General features: G+C 47.4%; 1 non-coding gene across 1 annotated transcript; it reads right to left on the reverse strand.

Moving 5' to 3' along the window:
* Window positions 1-6,443: 6,443 nt before the first annotated feature.
* TRNAA-AGC (transfer RNA alanine (anticodon AGC)) lies at window positions 6,444-6,515 on the reverse strand. Its single transcript has one exon. It is a non-coding gene; the product is annotated as a tRNA-Ala (tRNA).
* Window positions 6,516-12,026: the final 5,511 nt, after the last annotated feature.

Below are 12,026 nucleotides of genomic sequence, written 5' to 3' on the forward strand. Positions count from 1 at the left end.
CGCTAAAATAGTTGCATGCGAAACTCGTGTCTGTTACTACTCTACAGTCTCGGTTTCTACTTAGGGGCGTGTGTTTCTCCCTGAGAACCTAGCGCGTCTCCATGGCACCCGGGTACCTCCGGCCTGTCCATCTCAGCTGTCCACGGTCCCGCCCCTCACTCCCTCTCCTCTCTGCGCCCACTCGTCTGCCTGTTCCGTCAGATGCCGACTGTTCCCTTCCCACCCAGTCACCCGCTGTTTTTATAACCTAATAATGTGAAACGGCACTGCTGCCCTAGACGTGCAGCGAGCTAATACTTCCTTTACAAAGATCACTGTTTTAAATGTACGAATGCAACACAGGCTTAAGGAAATACAGGAGGGGGGGGGGGGGACCCAAGAAGATAATCACGTGAACACAGTCTGAAGTCACACTCAAAGACATTCATTGTTTGTATTTGTTGCAGTTCATTTCACACTTTTTTCTTTTAGAAAATTAAATGTAAGGGGGTGACACTGATCAACAGGATTTTTGGTAAACATTTCTGTAGCATTTGAACGGTTGATTGTGTTGTGTGCCCGTCACCCAAAGTCAAATCATTTTCTGTTGTCACCGTATGTTTGTCCCTCTTTACTCCCTTCCCCCAAGCCCCTCCCCCACATCTCCCCCCCCCCCCCCCCCCGGGAGCCAGTTTACTTTTTTCTATCTCCATGAGTGTAAAGCCAGTAGCCACGGCCACCATCACAGCTGCCTGGCCCGTGCAGGTTCGCATTAGATTTGGACAGATAGTAATGAAACAATGGAGCCAGGAATTGGTGGGCCATCTTCTTTAATCCTAGCTTGCACCCGGTGGTCAAGCAATACACACAGTGGGAAAACACTTCCCTTCCCATTCAGGGCTCCCAAAGCCACTGACTTATCCGAGTTTCCTAGAATCAAAGGTTTCTAGCTCACCAGCCATATTCACCTCTGTTCCCCATCTCCTTCTCCCTGCACAAACTCTGCACAAACTGGCTTCTCCTTCAGCACTCCACCATCTTGGCTGCTTCTCCTGGCCTCCCCCACGTGGCCTTTCTCTGCTCTGCTCTCTCCTCTAATGCTAATCTCAGGAACCAAGAGCGCAAGCTCCTGTTCTGTCCCCATTTTATAGTGTAGAAATCCAAACCTTTAATCCAATATACAAAATAGGGAAGTCTCTAATACAAAGTCACTTCTCTGAGGCATGATGGGATCACACCACCCCACATCAAAAAGGGTGGGAAAGGCTTAGTCCTAAAACCAAGCCACAGGCTACAAGGATCCTGCCTGCCCACAGCCCGCCCCCAACACACTTTAATATCACCTGGGCGATGGCTTCCACCTGGGCAGTGCCATCTTTAACAAAGTGAGCATAATATATTTTATCTGCCCAACAATCCACCCCTATGCTCACTTTACTACTCACAATCTACACTACCGGCATCCCTGTGCAAGGAAATTAGGCACATTACACAAATTAGAACAGCACAAATCATACAGTTTCAACAATCACAAAGGTACACTTCACCAGTCTCTGAGCACTTAGCCCAAAGCGCAAAATGTCCTTCTTTCTAGCCATGGGAAAAGCTTCCCAGGGCAGGGGAGTGCTTCCAGCAAAGTCGCCCCCCACCCCCATCAGGGTATTTCACATTGTCCAAAATCCTTAAGTTCATCCAACAAAGGAGCCAGTGCCCACTCCGGTCGTAGTCCAGGAAATCAGTCCACGCACACATGGGGCCTCAGCCACCCCCCTCATCCCTGCCGTCCTGGCAGATCTTACACTGTCCCAAAGAGGAGCACGTGGCAATGGCAGTCAGCATTTCCATCTCTGCTCTGGAGAACATGTCCAGCCCTATGTCCCAAAATCGCAGACCTACCGGGGCTATAGTAGGTGATCCTTCCAGCTAGGCTCCCGTCTTATGGAGACTGCAGATTGCAACTCCAGCCCGATTCTCCTCATCCTCCAAAGAGGAACTGAAAACACCAGCTCCCACTGCCGGGCTTGCAGCCCCGAGCCTGGCCTCAGCCCAGGCCTCCTGCCACTGCTGGCTCTCCACAGCATCCAGGGCAATCTGCAACTCACGAACTTGTGAATCCTCCTCCAGCAGATGCTCCTTTTCCAGGTGAATCTCACAAACCTGGTTGGCCTTCTCCTCCAGCGCTTCCTCCAGCTCCAGGGTCAGCATCTTTTTCTCCTGCATTTGCTCCAGTTCCTTCCACTGCTCGGTTTGCAGGTCCCGGGAAGCCTCTTCCACAGAGCTCTCGGTTTCCTCACGCATGGCTGTAAAAGTCAGCCAGCCTATGGTCCCCAAAAGGACATCGCCAGTCCTCTACTCCACCGCTCAAAGGCGGTGGTGGCTCCTTGCCGATCTGTATCAAATCCTGCCACAGACTACGCCAAATGTAAAGCCAGGAGCCACCATCGTGGCCATTTACATGCAGGTTCGCATTGGATTCAGACAGTCAGTAAAGAAACAATGGAGCCAAAAACTGATGGGCCATGTCATCTTTAATCCTAGCTTGCACCCAGTGGGCAAGTAAAAACACACACTGGGCTCCAAAACCCACTCACATTCAGTGCTCACAAAGCTACTGACTTATCCGAGTTTCCTAGAATCGAAGGTTTCTAGCTCACCAGACTTATTCACCCCTGTTCCCCATCTCCTTCCTTCTCCCTGCACAAACTCTGCACAAACTGGCTTCTCACTCAACACTCCACCATCTTGGCTGCTTCTCCTGGCCTCCTCCACGTGGCCTCTCTCTGCTCTCTGCTCTGCTCTCTCCTCTAATGCTTTCTCAAGAACCGAGAGCAAGCTCCCATTCTGCCCCCATTATATTGTGTAGAAATCAAAACCTTTAATCCAATATACAAAATAGGGAAGTCTCTAATACAAAGTCATTTCTCTGAGGCATGATGGGATCGTACCAGCCCACATCAAAAAGGGTGGGAAAGGCTTAGTCCTAAAACCAAGCCCCAGGCTACAAGGATCCTGCCTGCCCACAACCCTCCCCCAACACACATTAATATCACCTGGATGATGGCTTCCACGTGGGCAGTGCCATCTTTAACAAAGTGAGCATAATATATTTTATCTGCCCAACAGTGACGGAGGACAATCTGACTTTGGGTGATGGGTATGCAACATAATTGATTGACAAGATATCCTGGACATGTTTTCTTTGAACATATGTATCCTGATTTATTGATGTCACCCTAGTAAAATTAATAAAAAATAAAATTAAAAAACTGGGATCTAAAGGGAACTATATTGATTTTTTTTAATCCCTCTTGTCACTCAGAGCACACATGATCTACCAGATAAAATACTTCAGTCAGGGCACTGCTCTTAAACTGTACTGTAAGGCCAGGAGGCAGGGCCAGGGCCACTATCACAGCAGCCCGGCCCATGCAGGTTCGCATTGGATTCGGACAGTCGGCAAAGAAACAGCGGAGCCAAAAACTGGTGGGCCATAGTCTTTAATTCTAGCTTTGCACCCGGCGGGCAAGTAAAAATACACACTGGGCTCCAAAACCCAGTCACATTCAGTGCTCACAAAGCTACTGACTTATCCGAGTTTCCTAGAATCAAAGGTTTCTAGCTCACCAGACTTATTCACCTCTGTTCCCCATCTCCTTTCCTTATCCCAGATACAGACTCTGCCCAAATTGGCATCTCACTCAACATTCCGCCATCTTGGCTGCTTCTCCTGGCCTCCTCCACGTGGCCTTTCTCTGCTCTCCTCTGCTCTCTCTTCTAATGATTATCTCAGGAACCAAGAGCCCAAGCTCCCATTCTACCCCTATTTTATAGTGTAGATTCAAAACCCTTAATCCAATATACAAAATAGGGAAGTCTCTAATACAAAGTCACTTCTCTGAGGCATGATAGGATTGTACCGCCCTACATCAAAAAGGGTAGGAAAGGCTTAATCCCAAAACCAAGCCCCAGGCTAAAGGATTCTGCCTGCCTTTAGCCCACCCCAACACACATTAATATCACCTGGGTGACGGCCTCCTTGTGTTATCTTTAACAAAGTGAGCATAATACACTTTATCCGCCCAACATGTACCCAAACTTTTTACTGGTTAAACGAGAGTCGCTTTATGTGACTTGGAATAGAAGAATCAGAGAAGCAGTCTTGCAACCACGCTGATCACACAGCCTAGTGACCCGAAGTGACTACGAAAGAACACAAGGTGGAGAAGGGGTCGAGGGCGCGGAGCAGCTACAAGTCAGAACTGGCTACCGGGGAGAATCGCAGTCTCCCGACAGCTCGCCGCCATGGTGAGGAATGAGGCTCGTGGAGAATGAGGGAGCCGCAAGGAATCATTCTGTGAGGCCGTTCCTGACTGACTACTCAGTGGGAAATGCCATGGCTATTAGTTTACATTCAGTTCCAAGGGTTCTAATGCCCTGAAGGCGACATCAGAGACGCTCTATGATGGGCCTGTAACGGATGCAGGCGAGAACAGTCGCTCAGTAAGTGACAGCACAGGACTGCGTGGCCTGCAGATCACAGCAGCTAATAGAATGTAGGCTTTAGAGCGCCACTCGTGACGGGGCTTATTCAGAGACCCTGCCGTAATGCGGTGTGTCTTCTTACCAGACAGGTGGCACGGCACTGCGCCCACCCGCGGCTGTCAGACCCAAGCACCAGAGTCTGATGTCCAGGGGGTGGCCATCATTACTTTCTGACCCTCAGTCTTTGCACCTGTAAGTCTTAGACGTAACCACAGCCAGCCAGGGGCTTCCTACACCTCCGGAGTTGATAAAGATTCAGCAGAGGGGAAAAAAAACCCAAACCACAGAAAACTGTTTTCTAAATGCCCTTCCCTTGTGTAAAGCCAGGAGCCATGGCCAGGGCCACTATCACAGCTGCCTGGCCCATGCAGGTTCGCATTGGATTCGGACAGTCGGTAAAGAAACAACGGAGCCAAAAACTGATGGGCCATGTCATCTTTAATCCTAGCTTGCACCCGGCGGGCAAGTAAAAAACACACACTGGGCTCCAAAACCCACTCACATTCAGTGCTCACGAAGCTACTGATTTATCCGAGTTTCCTAGAATCAAAGGTTTCTAGCTCACCAGACTTACTCACCTCTGTTCCCCATCTCCTTCCTTCTCTCTGCACAAACTGGCTTCTCACTCAACACTCCGCCATCTTGGCTGCTTCTCCTGGCCTCTTGCACGTGGCCTTTCTCTGCTCTCCTCTCTGCTCTCTGCTCTCTAATGCTAATCTCAGGAACCAAGAGAGCAAGCTCCTGTTCTGCCCCCATTTTATAGTGTAGAAATCCAGACCTTTATTCCAATATACAAAATAGGGAAGTCTCTAATACAAAGTCACTTATCTGGGGCATGATGGGATTGTACCACCCCACATCAAAAAGGGTGGGAAAGGCTTAATCCCAAAACCAAGCCCCAGGCTACAAGGATTCTGCCTGCCCACAGCCCGCCCCCAACACACATTAATATCACCTGGGTGACGGCCTCCACGTGGGCAGCGCCATCTTTAACAAAGTGAGCATAAAATATTTTATCTGCCCAACAAGGGGATTTTTTTTCCTGTCGTTTGAGAGAATTGAAGCAAGTTCTGTTAGAATCAGTAAGGCACATTTTAAGATTAAAAATGCGAGCAGGATGGACAGTTTCTGTCCACAGCTCACTGACAGAGCGCACAGAGGGAGAAGTGTGTTTGTGTCAAATGTTTCTATTTCACTCCTTTGTGTTCGATTTCTGAGAGAATTGCTATCCACGTTGTAAGAAGCTAGATTTACTTAATATTATCATAGCCTCTGGCCTGGGAAATACGTGTTTTCTTTCTAGAAATCTTCTGTTGAAATCTACCTTTCTGTTATTGAGTCCTGTTAACCTAAAAACAAAAGGGCTTTTCCAAACCAAGGGACAAGAAGCATTTATTTCATATCCATAAGAATAGCTATTCTGGTCACACTGATTCAGGCAGGAGCCCAAGGGGTTCTCCAACGAGGAGACAAAAGCAGAGGGGTGTTTGTGGGAGGGGCGATGATTATCTATCAACAGAAGGGAGGCATTTCTATTGGTGCAGATAACATAACATAGCGATGCTAATTGCAATCAATGGTCGTCAGTCCAGTAAGTCATAACGTCTGATTTCGCGTTGTCTCTGTACACAGTTCTTCGGGGCGCAGTGTTGCCTTAGAGTTAGACCCTGTCCACAAGCTCTAAGCCCGTTTTGACGTGGGAAGCAGGAGACGTGCGAGGCAGCGGCAGCCCCACCTCCAGTCTGGGGCCGCTCTCCGTCTGTATTTGCGTTTGAACAACCTCAGAACGTGAAACCCGAGAGAGGAGCCCCCCACCCTCCCACCCCTCACTCCACACCTCAGCACCCACCCGGAAGCGAAAACACGAATTTGTTTGCAGATTGGATGATGCTTCCACATCCAGGAAACAAGAAAAAAAACCCTGGAGATGCTGGGGATCGAACCCAGGACCTCATGCATGCTAAGCATGCGCTCTACCACTGAGCTACATCCCCTCCTCACGCAGCAAGCTTTTCTAAACTGCCTTCTTGTGGCAAAAATGTGAGTTTACGTTTCTAAAATAAGCGCATTTCGTTCTGCCGTACAGGAGAGAATTTCCACGCCTCTCTTTTCTATGAATCAACTACCGAGTGATTCTGTATCTTGCAGACATTCGGTAGCTGATGAGAACACCCTGGGCTCGGAAATCTCAGTAAGAGACATTCTCCCTGGGCACTCCTTTTCTGAGAGTTTTATTAACTCTTGCTTTTAACCATACAGGAAAAAATAAAAACGCGTTGTCAATGGATGTTTTTAACGACGGTATCTACGAAGCTCCCCCCAATTCCCCTCCCCATTTCTGCACCCCATTCCCAGACTCCAGAAACTGCTGTGCACGCTTTGTTAACGTTTATTTATTGCTTGTGGAGAGAGAGGCGAGAAGAGAGACAGACAGATTCCCGAGCAGGAATCCCGGCCGGCACCCAGCGGGGCTCTAACCAACCGAGCTGCCCAAACCAGGCTGCTCTTCCCTCTAAGAAAGCACAGAACATCGGAAACAAAAACAAAACACTGTATTCCTCTTTTCTTCCAGCAACTGGAGGGGCTAAAGCATAAGGATGACTGCTCTCTGTGACGGTTTGGTCTTCATTAATCCAAAGAATACAACAGATCCGGAGACTGGGAACCCTCGGGTCCTGCTCTGAGTCTTCGGAAGGGAGAACGCGGAAGGAAGCTGGAAACTGGTCATTCATTCTAAACTGAAGCCTAGACCCGCGTTTCCCGGGAGGCTTTCCTTTCCACAGGGGGAACGGTTTTCCAGTCGCCGGGACCCATCCTTCTCCAAGCGATGCAAACCGAGAAGGCTTTCCCCCCGCCTCGGTCAGAGAGGTCCCGGGACGCACGACCTGTGAGCAAATCCAGGTGAACTGATAGGAGTGCCCAGTGGACCGGAGGGGACAGCTGGGGAGCCCGACCGTGCACAGGCGGGAGCGGGTGCGGTCCAGGACGGCTGGACTCCGGGAGAGAGGCGGAGTGGAGACCAGGCTGGTTCAACCACCGACGAGACCACGCCAGCACGTCTCATTGTCTCCCCTCCCCGGAGACCCTCAGCTGTATCCGGTAGGACCAGGGTGGACCCACACGGTGGGCACAGACCATGACTGCTCTAAAATAAGTACAGTTGTCCATTTCTTTCGCCAGTTCATGTTCTAACGGTGGGTCCAGGCTCCTCTGGAGGATAAGGCGTACTGGACAGCCTACACAAAGACTTCAGGTTTTTTTTCGGGATGAAAAGAGAAAAATGACAGCACCGTTATTTGATTTTCAAGAAACGTAGTATCTGATAACAATCTGCAGCCTTGAAAGAAACATAAAAATTCTTTTTTTAAAATAAGGAACAATGATTCCCCTAAAATAAATGTAAAACACAGCTTATTGTGAATACCGATCGTTATCCACTGCTGACATATACTCCAAAATTTAGTGGATTAAAAAACATAAGTATTTATTATCTCACAGATTCAGTGGGTCAGGAAACACTGGTGGTTCTGGACTCAGGTATTTCATAAAGTTGAATTTTAAAAATATATATTTAATTTTTTTAGAGAGAGAGGAACATCACTCTGTTGTTCCACTTACGTGTGCATCCATTGGTTCTTTCTTGTATGTGCCCTGACCAGGAATCAAATCCACAACCTGAACTCACAACTTTGGCATATCTGGAAGGTGTTCTAACTACTGAACTACCCAGCCAGGGCGTGTGAAGCCGAATTCAGGGAACGCTGTCTTCTGAAGATTTAATTGTGTTTGGAGGATCTGCTTCTAAAGCGGTCCATTCGCATGTCAGTGGGAGGTCTCGGTGTCTCCTCGTATGTGTCTTTTTTGTCAATTACATTTATTGGGGTGACGTTGGTGGATAAGATTATATAGGCCTTAAGAGTGTGAGTCTATGATACATCATCCATATATTGCATTGTGTGTCCACCAACCAAAGTCAGGTCTTCTCTGTATCTTGCCGACTGATTCAAGGGGGGGTGGGGGGTGGGGGGGTGGGGCTGCACAAGGGTGGGGTGACATGAAAGAAAAGAAAGCAAGGGGCCTTTCTGAAGGTCAGCTGAGACTCTGTGTCATCCCTCATTGCATTTCAGTGCTTACTATTGTATAATACCTGACATAAGTAAATATCTGAATCATTTTAAAAAAATAAATGAATAATTGGATGAAGAAACATCTTTATATACATGAATAAGTAGGAAAATACTTTCAGTGGCTACTTAAGAGATTTTTATTTTTTTTAATTATTATTTTTTTATTCAGTGAGAGGAGGGGAGACAGAGAGACAGGCTCCCAAATGCACCCCGACTTAGATCCACCCAGCAAGCCCCCTAGGGGGCAATGCTCTACCCTTCTGGGGCATTGCTCCGTTGCTCAGCAACTGAGCTCTTCTTAGTGCCTGAGCTGGAGGCCATGGAACCATCCTCAGCACCTGGGGCCAATTCGCTCCAATAGAGCCACGGCTGCAGAAGGGAAAGAGAGAGAGAAAGAGAGAGAGAAGAAGGGGAGGGGTGGAGAAGCAAATGGGTGCCTCTCTTGAGTGTCCTGACTGGGAATTGAACCCGGGACTTGCACACGCCAGGCCAACATTCTACCACTGAGCCAACCATCCAGCGCCTTTTTTTTGTTTGTTTTAATTTTATTTGGAAAATTAAATTTAACAGGTTAACATTGATCAATAAGAGTACATAGGTTTCGGATAAACATTTCTATAGCATTTGAGTTGTTGATTATGTTGTATACCCATCACCTAAAGTCAAATCATTTTATATTTGTCCCTCTTTAAACCCTTCTCCCAACCCCCTCCTCCACACACCCCTCCCCCAGGAACCACTTCACTTTTATCTGTGTCCGTGAGTCTCAATTTTATATCCCACCTATGTGGAATCATATAGTTCTTAGCTTTATCTGATTTACTTATTTCACTCAGTATAATGTTCTGAAGGTTCATGCATGTCCTCATAAATGGCACTATGTCATCATTTCTTATGGCTGAGTGGCATCCCATTGTATATATGTACCACATCTTCTTTATCTAATCCTCTATCGAGGAACACTTCGGTTGTTTCCATGAATTAGTCATTGTAAATAATGCTGCAATGAATATGGGGGTGTATGTGTCTTTACATACTAATGCTTTTGAGTTTTTTGGGTAGATACTCAGTAGAGGGATTGCTGGGTCATAGTTCTATTCTTAATTTTTTGAGGAACCACCATACTTTCTTCCATAATGGCTGGTCTACATTCCCACCAACAGTGAATATGGGCTCCTTCTTCTCCACAGCCTCTCCAACACTTGTTATTACCTGTCTTGTTGATAATAGCTAATCCAACAGGTGTGAGGTGGTATCTCATTGTAGTTTTGATTTGTATTCCTCTAATTGCTAGTGAAGATGAGCATCTTTTCATATATCTGTTGGCCTTTTGTATGTCTTCTCAGGAGAAGTGTCCGTTCAGGTCCTCTCCCATGTTTTTTTTTGTTTGTTTGTTTTGTTTTGTATTTTTCTGAAGTTGGAAACGGGGAGAGACAGTCAGACAGACTCCCGCATGTGCCCAACCGGAATCCACCCGGCATGCCCACCAGGGGGCGATGCTCTACCCATCTGGGCATTGCTCTGTGGCAACCAGAGCCATTCCAGCACCTGAGGCAGAGGCCATGGAGCCGTCCTCAGTGCCTGGGCCAACTTTGCTCCAATGGAGCCTTGGCTGCAGGAGGGGAAGAGAGAGACAGAGAGGGAGGAGAGGAGGAGGGGTGGAGAAGCAGATGGGCACTTCTCCTGTGTGCCCTGGCCGGGAATCGAACCCAGGACTCCTGCACGCCAGGTCGACGCTCTACCACTGAGCCAACCGGTCAGGGCCTCTCCCCATGTTTTAATTGGATTGTTGGCTTGTTTATTGATGAGCTTTGTGAGTTCTTTATGTATTTTGGATATTAACCTCTTACCAGAGCTGCTGTTTGCAAATATTATCTCCCATTTGGTGGCTGCCATTTTGTTTTGTTGTCAATTTCTTTGGCTGTGCAGAAGCTTTTTAGTTTAATATGGTCCCATTCATTTATTGTTGGCTTTACTTCCCTTGTCTTTGGGGTCAAATTCATAAATTGTTCTCTATGGCCAAGGTCCATGAGTTTAGTACCCATGTTTTCTTCCATGTAAGTTATTGTTTCAGATCTCATATTTAGGTCATTGATCCATTTTGAATTAATTTTTGTCCAAAGGGACAAATTTTAGTCAAGTTTCATTCTTTAGCATGTGGCTCTCCAGTTTTCCCAGCACTGTTTATTGAAGAGTCTTTGTGTTTTTGGCTCCTTTGTTGAAGATTATTTGTCTATATGTATGTGGTTTTATTTCTGGACTTTCTATTCTGTTCCATTGGTCTGTGTGTCTGTTTTTCTGCCAATACCATGCTGTTTTGATGATTGTGGCTCTGTAGTATAATATGAATTCAGGTAGTATGATACCTCCAGCTTCATTCTTTTTTCTCAGGGTTGCTTTGGCTATTTGGGGGTTTTTTATGGTTCCATACAGACCTGGTGATTTTTTGTTCTATTTCTTTTAAAAAATGACATTGGGATTTTGATGAGGATAGCATTAAATTTATATATTGATTTGGGTAATAAGGCCATTTTAACTGTGTTGAGTCTTCCAATCCATGAACATGGAATATATTTTCATTTCATTGTGTCCTTTTCAACTCTGTTCAATAATGCTGTGTTGTTTCAGTATATATGTCCTTCACATCCTGGTAGTTACAGGGAGATAATGTCAGAGAAATGACAGCGTGAGAGATACTCCTGATCTCTCCCCTTTAAATTTCAACAAGTTGAATCATTATAATGCAGCAAAGGGATCCCAGCTGGACTCACAGGCATGCCTGAAAGGTCTGCATGCTCTACTGACTAAAGATGAAAAGGGTTGAAGGCGGGTGGAAGGTAAAACACACTCACGGTCAGCTCCAGAGAGAGAAGCCCGGAGTAACCAGGTTTTCTTTTTCTCTGGGGAGGAAGGAAGCTCAGGGTGTCTGGGTTTTGTCTGCTGGGGACAGAGAAGGGAGCCCAGAGTGACTGCCCCTCCTTCTGCTGAGAGCTCAGGAGAGATTGAGGGGCATTGGGGGTGATTCTAAACCAAAGCAGCAGCAGAGCGGGGGTCATGGCCAGTGTTCCCACACTCTGCCAGCAGCCTGCACTTGGTACGGAGACAGAGAAAACCAAAGTGCGGCCCCCCAGCCTCCCAGACCCCACCTCTCTCACTTCACAGGTACAGAGAGGGGCAGAGACAGACCCCACAGCTAACTCTCCAGGGACACTCTCTAGCCTGAAGAACGGAGGTGCCCTGTGTCTGAACCCCTGGCCTGTTGAGACATGGGGAGGAGTGCGCAGAGGTGTGAGATCACCATTGCTAAAGCCGTAAAGCCATAAAGCCCTCACAACATGCCCCCCCCCCCGCAACATAACTGCAGCCCTGCCTACATCA

Source organism: Saccopteryx bilineata, chromosome 1 (assembly GCF_036850765.1).
Source record: "Saccopteryx bilineata isolate mSacBil1 chromosome 1, mSacBil1_pri_phased_curated, whole genome shotgun sequence".
Lineage (NCBI taxonomy): Eukaryota > Metazoa > Chordata > Mammalia > Chiroptera > Emballonuridae > Saccopteryx > Saccopteryx bilineata.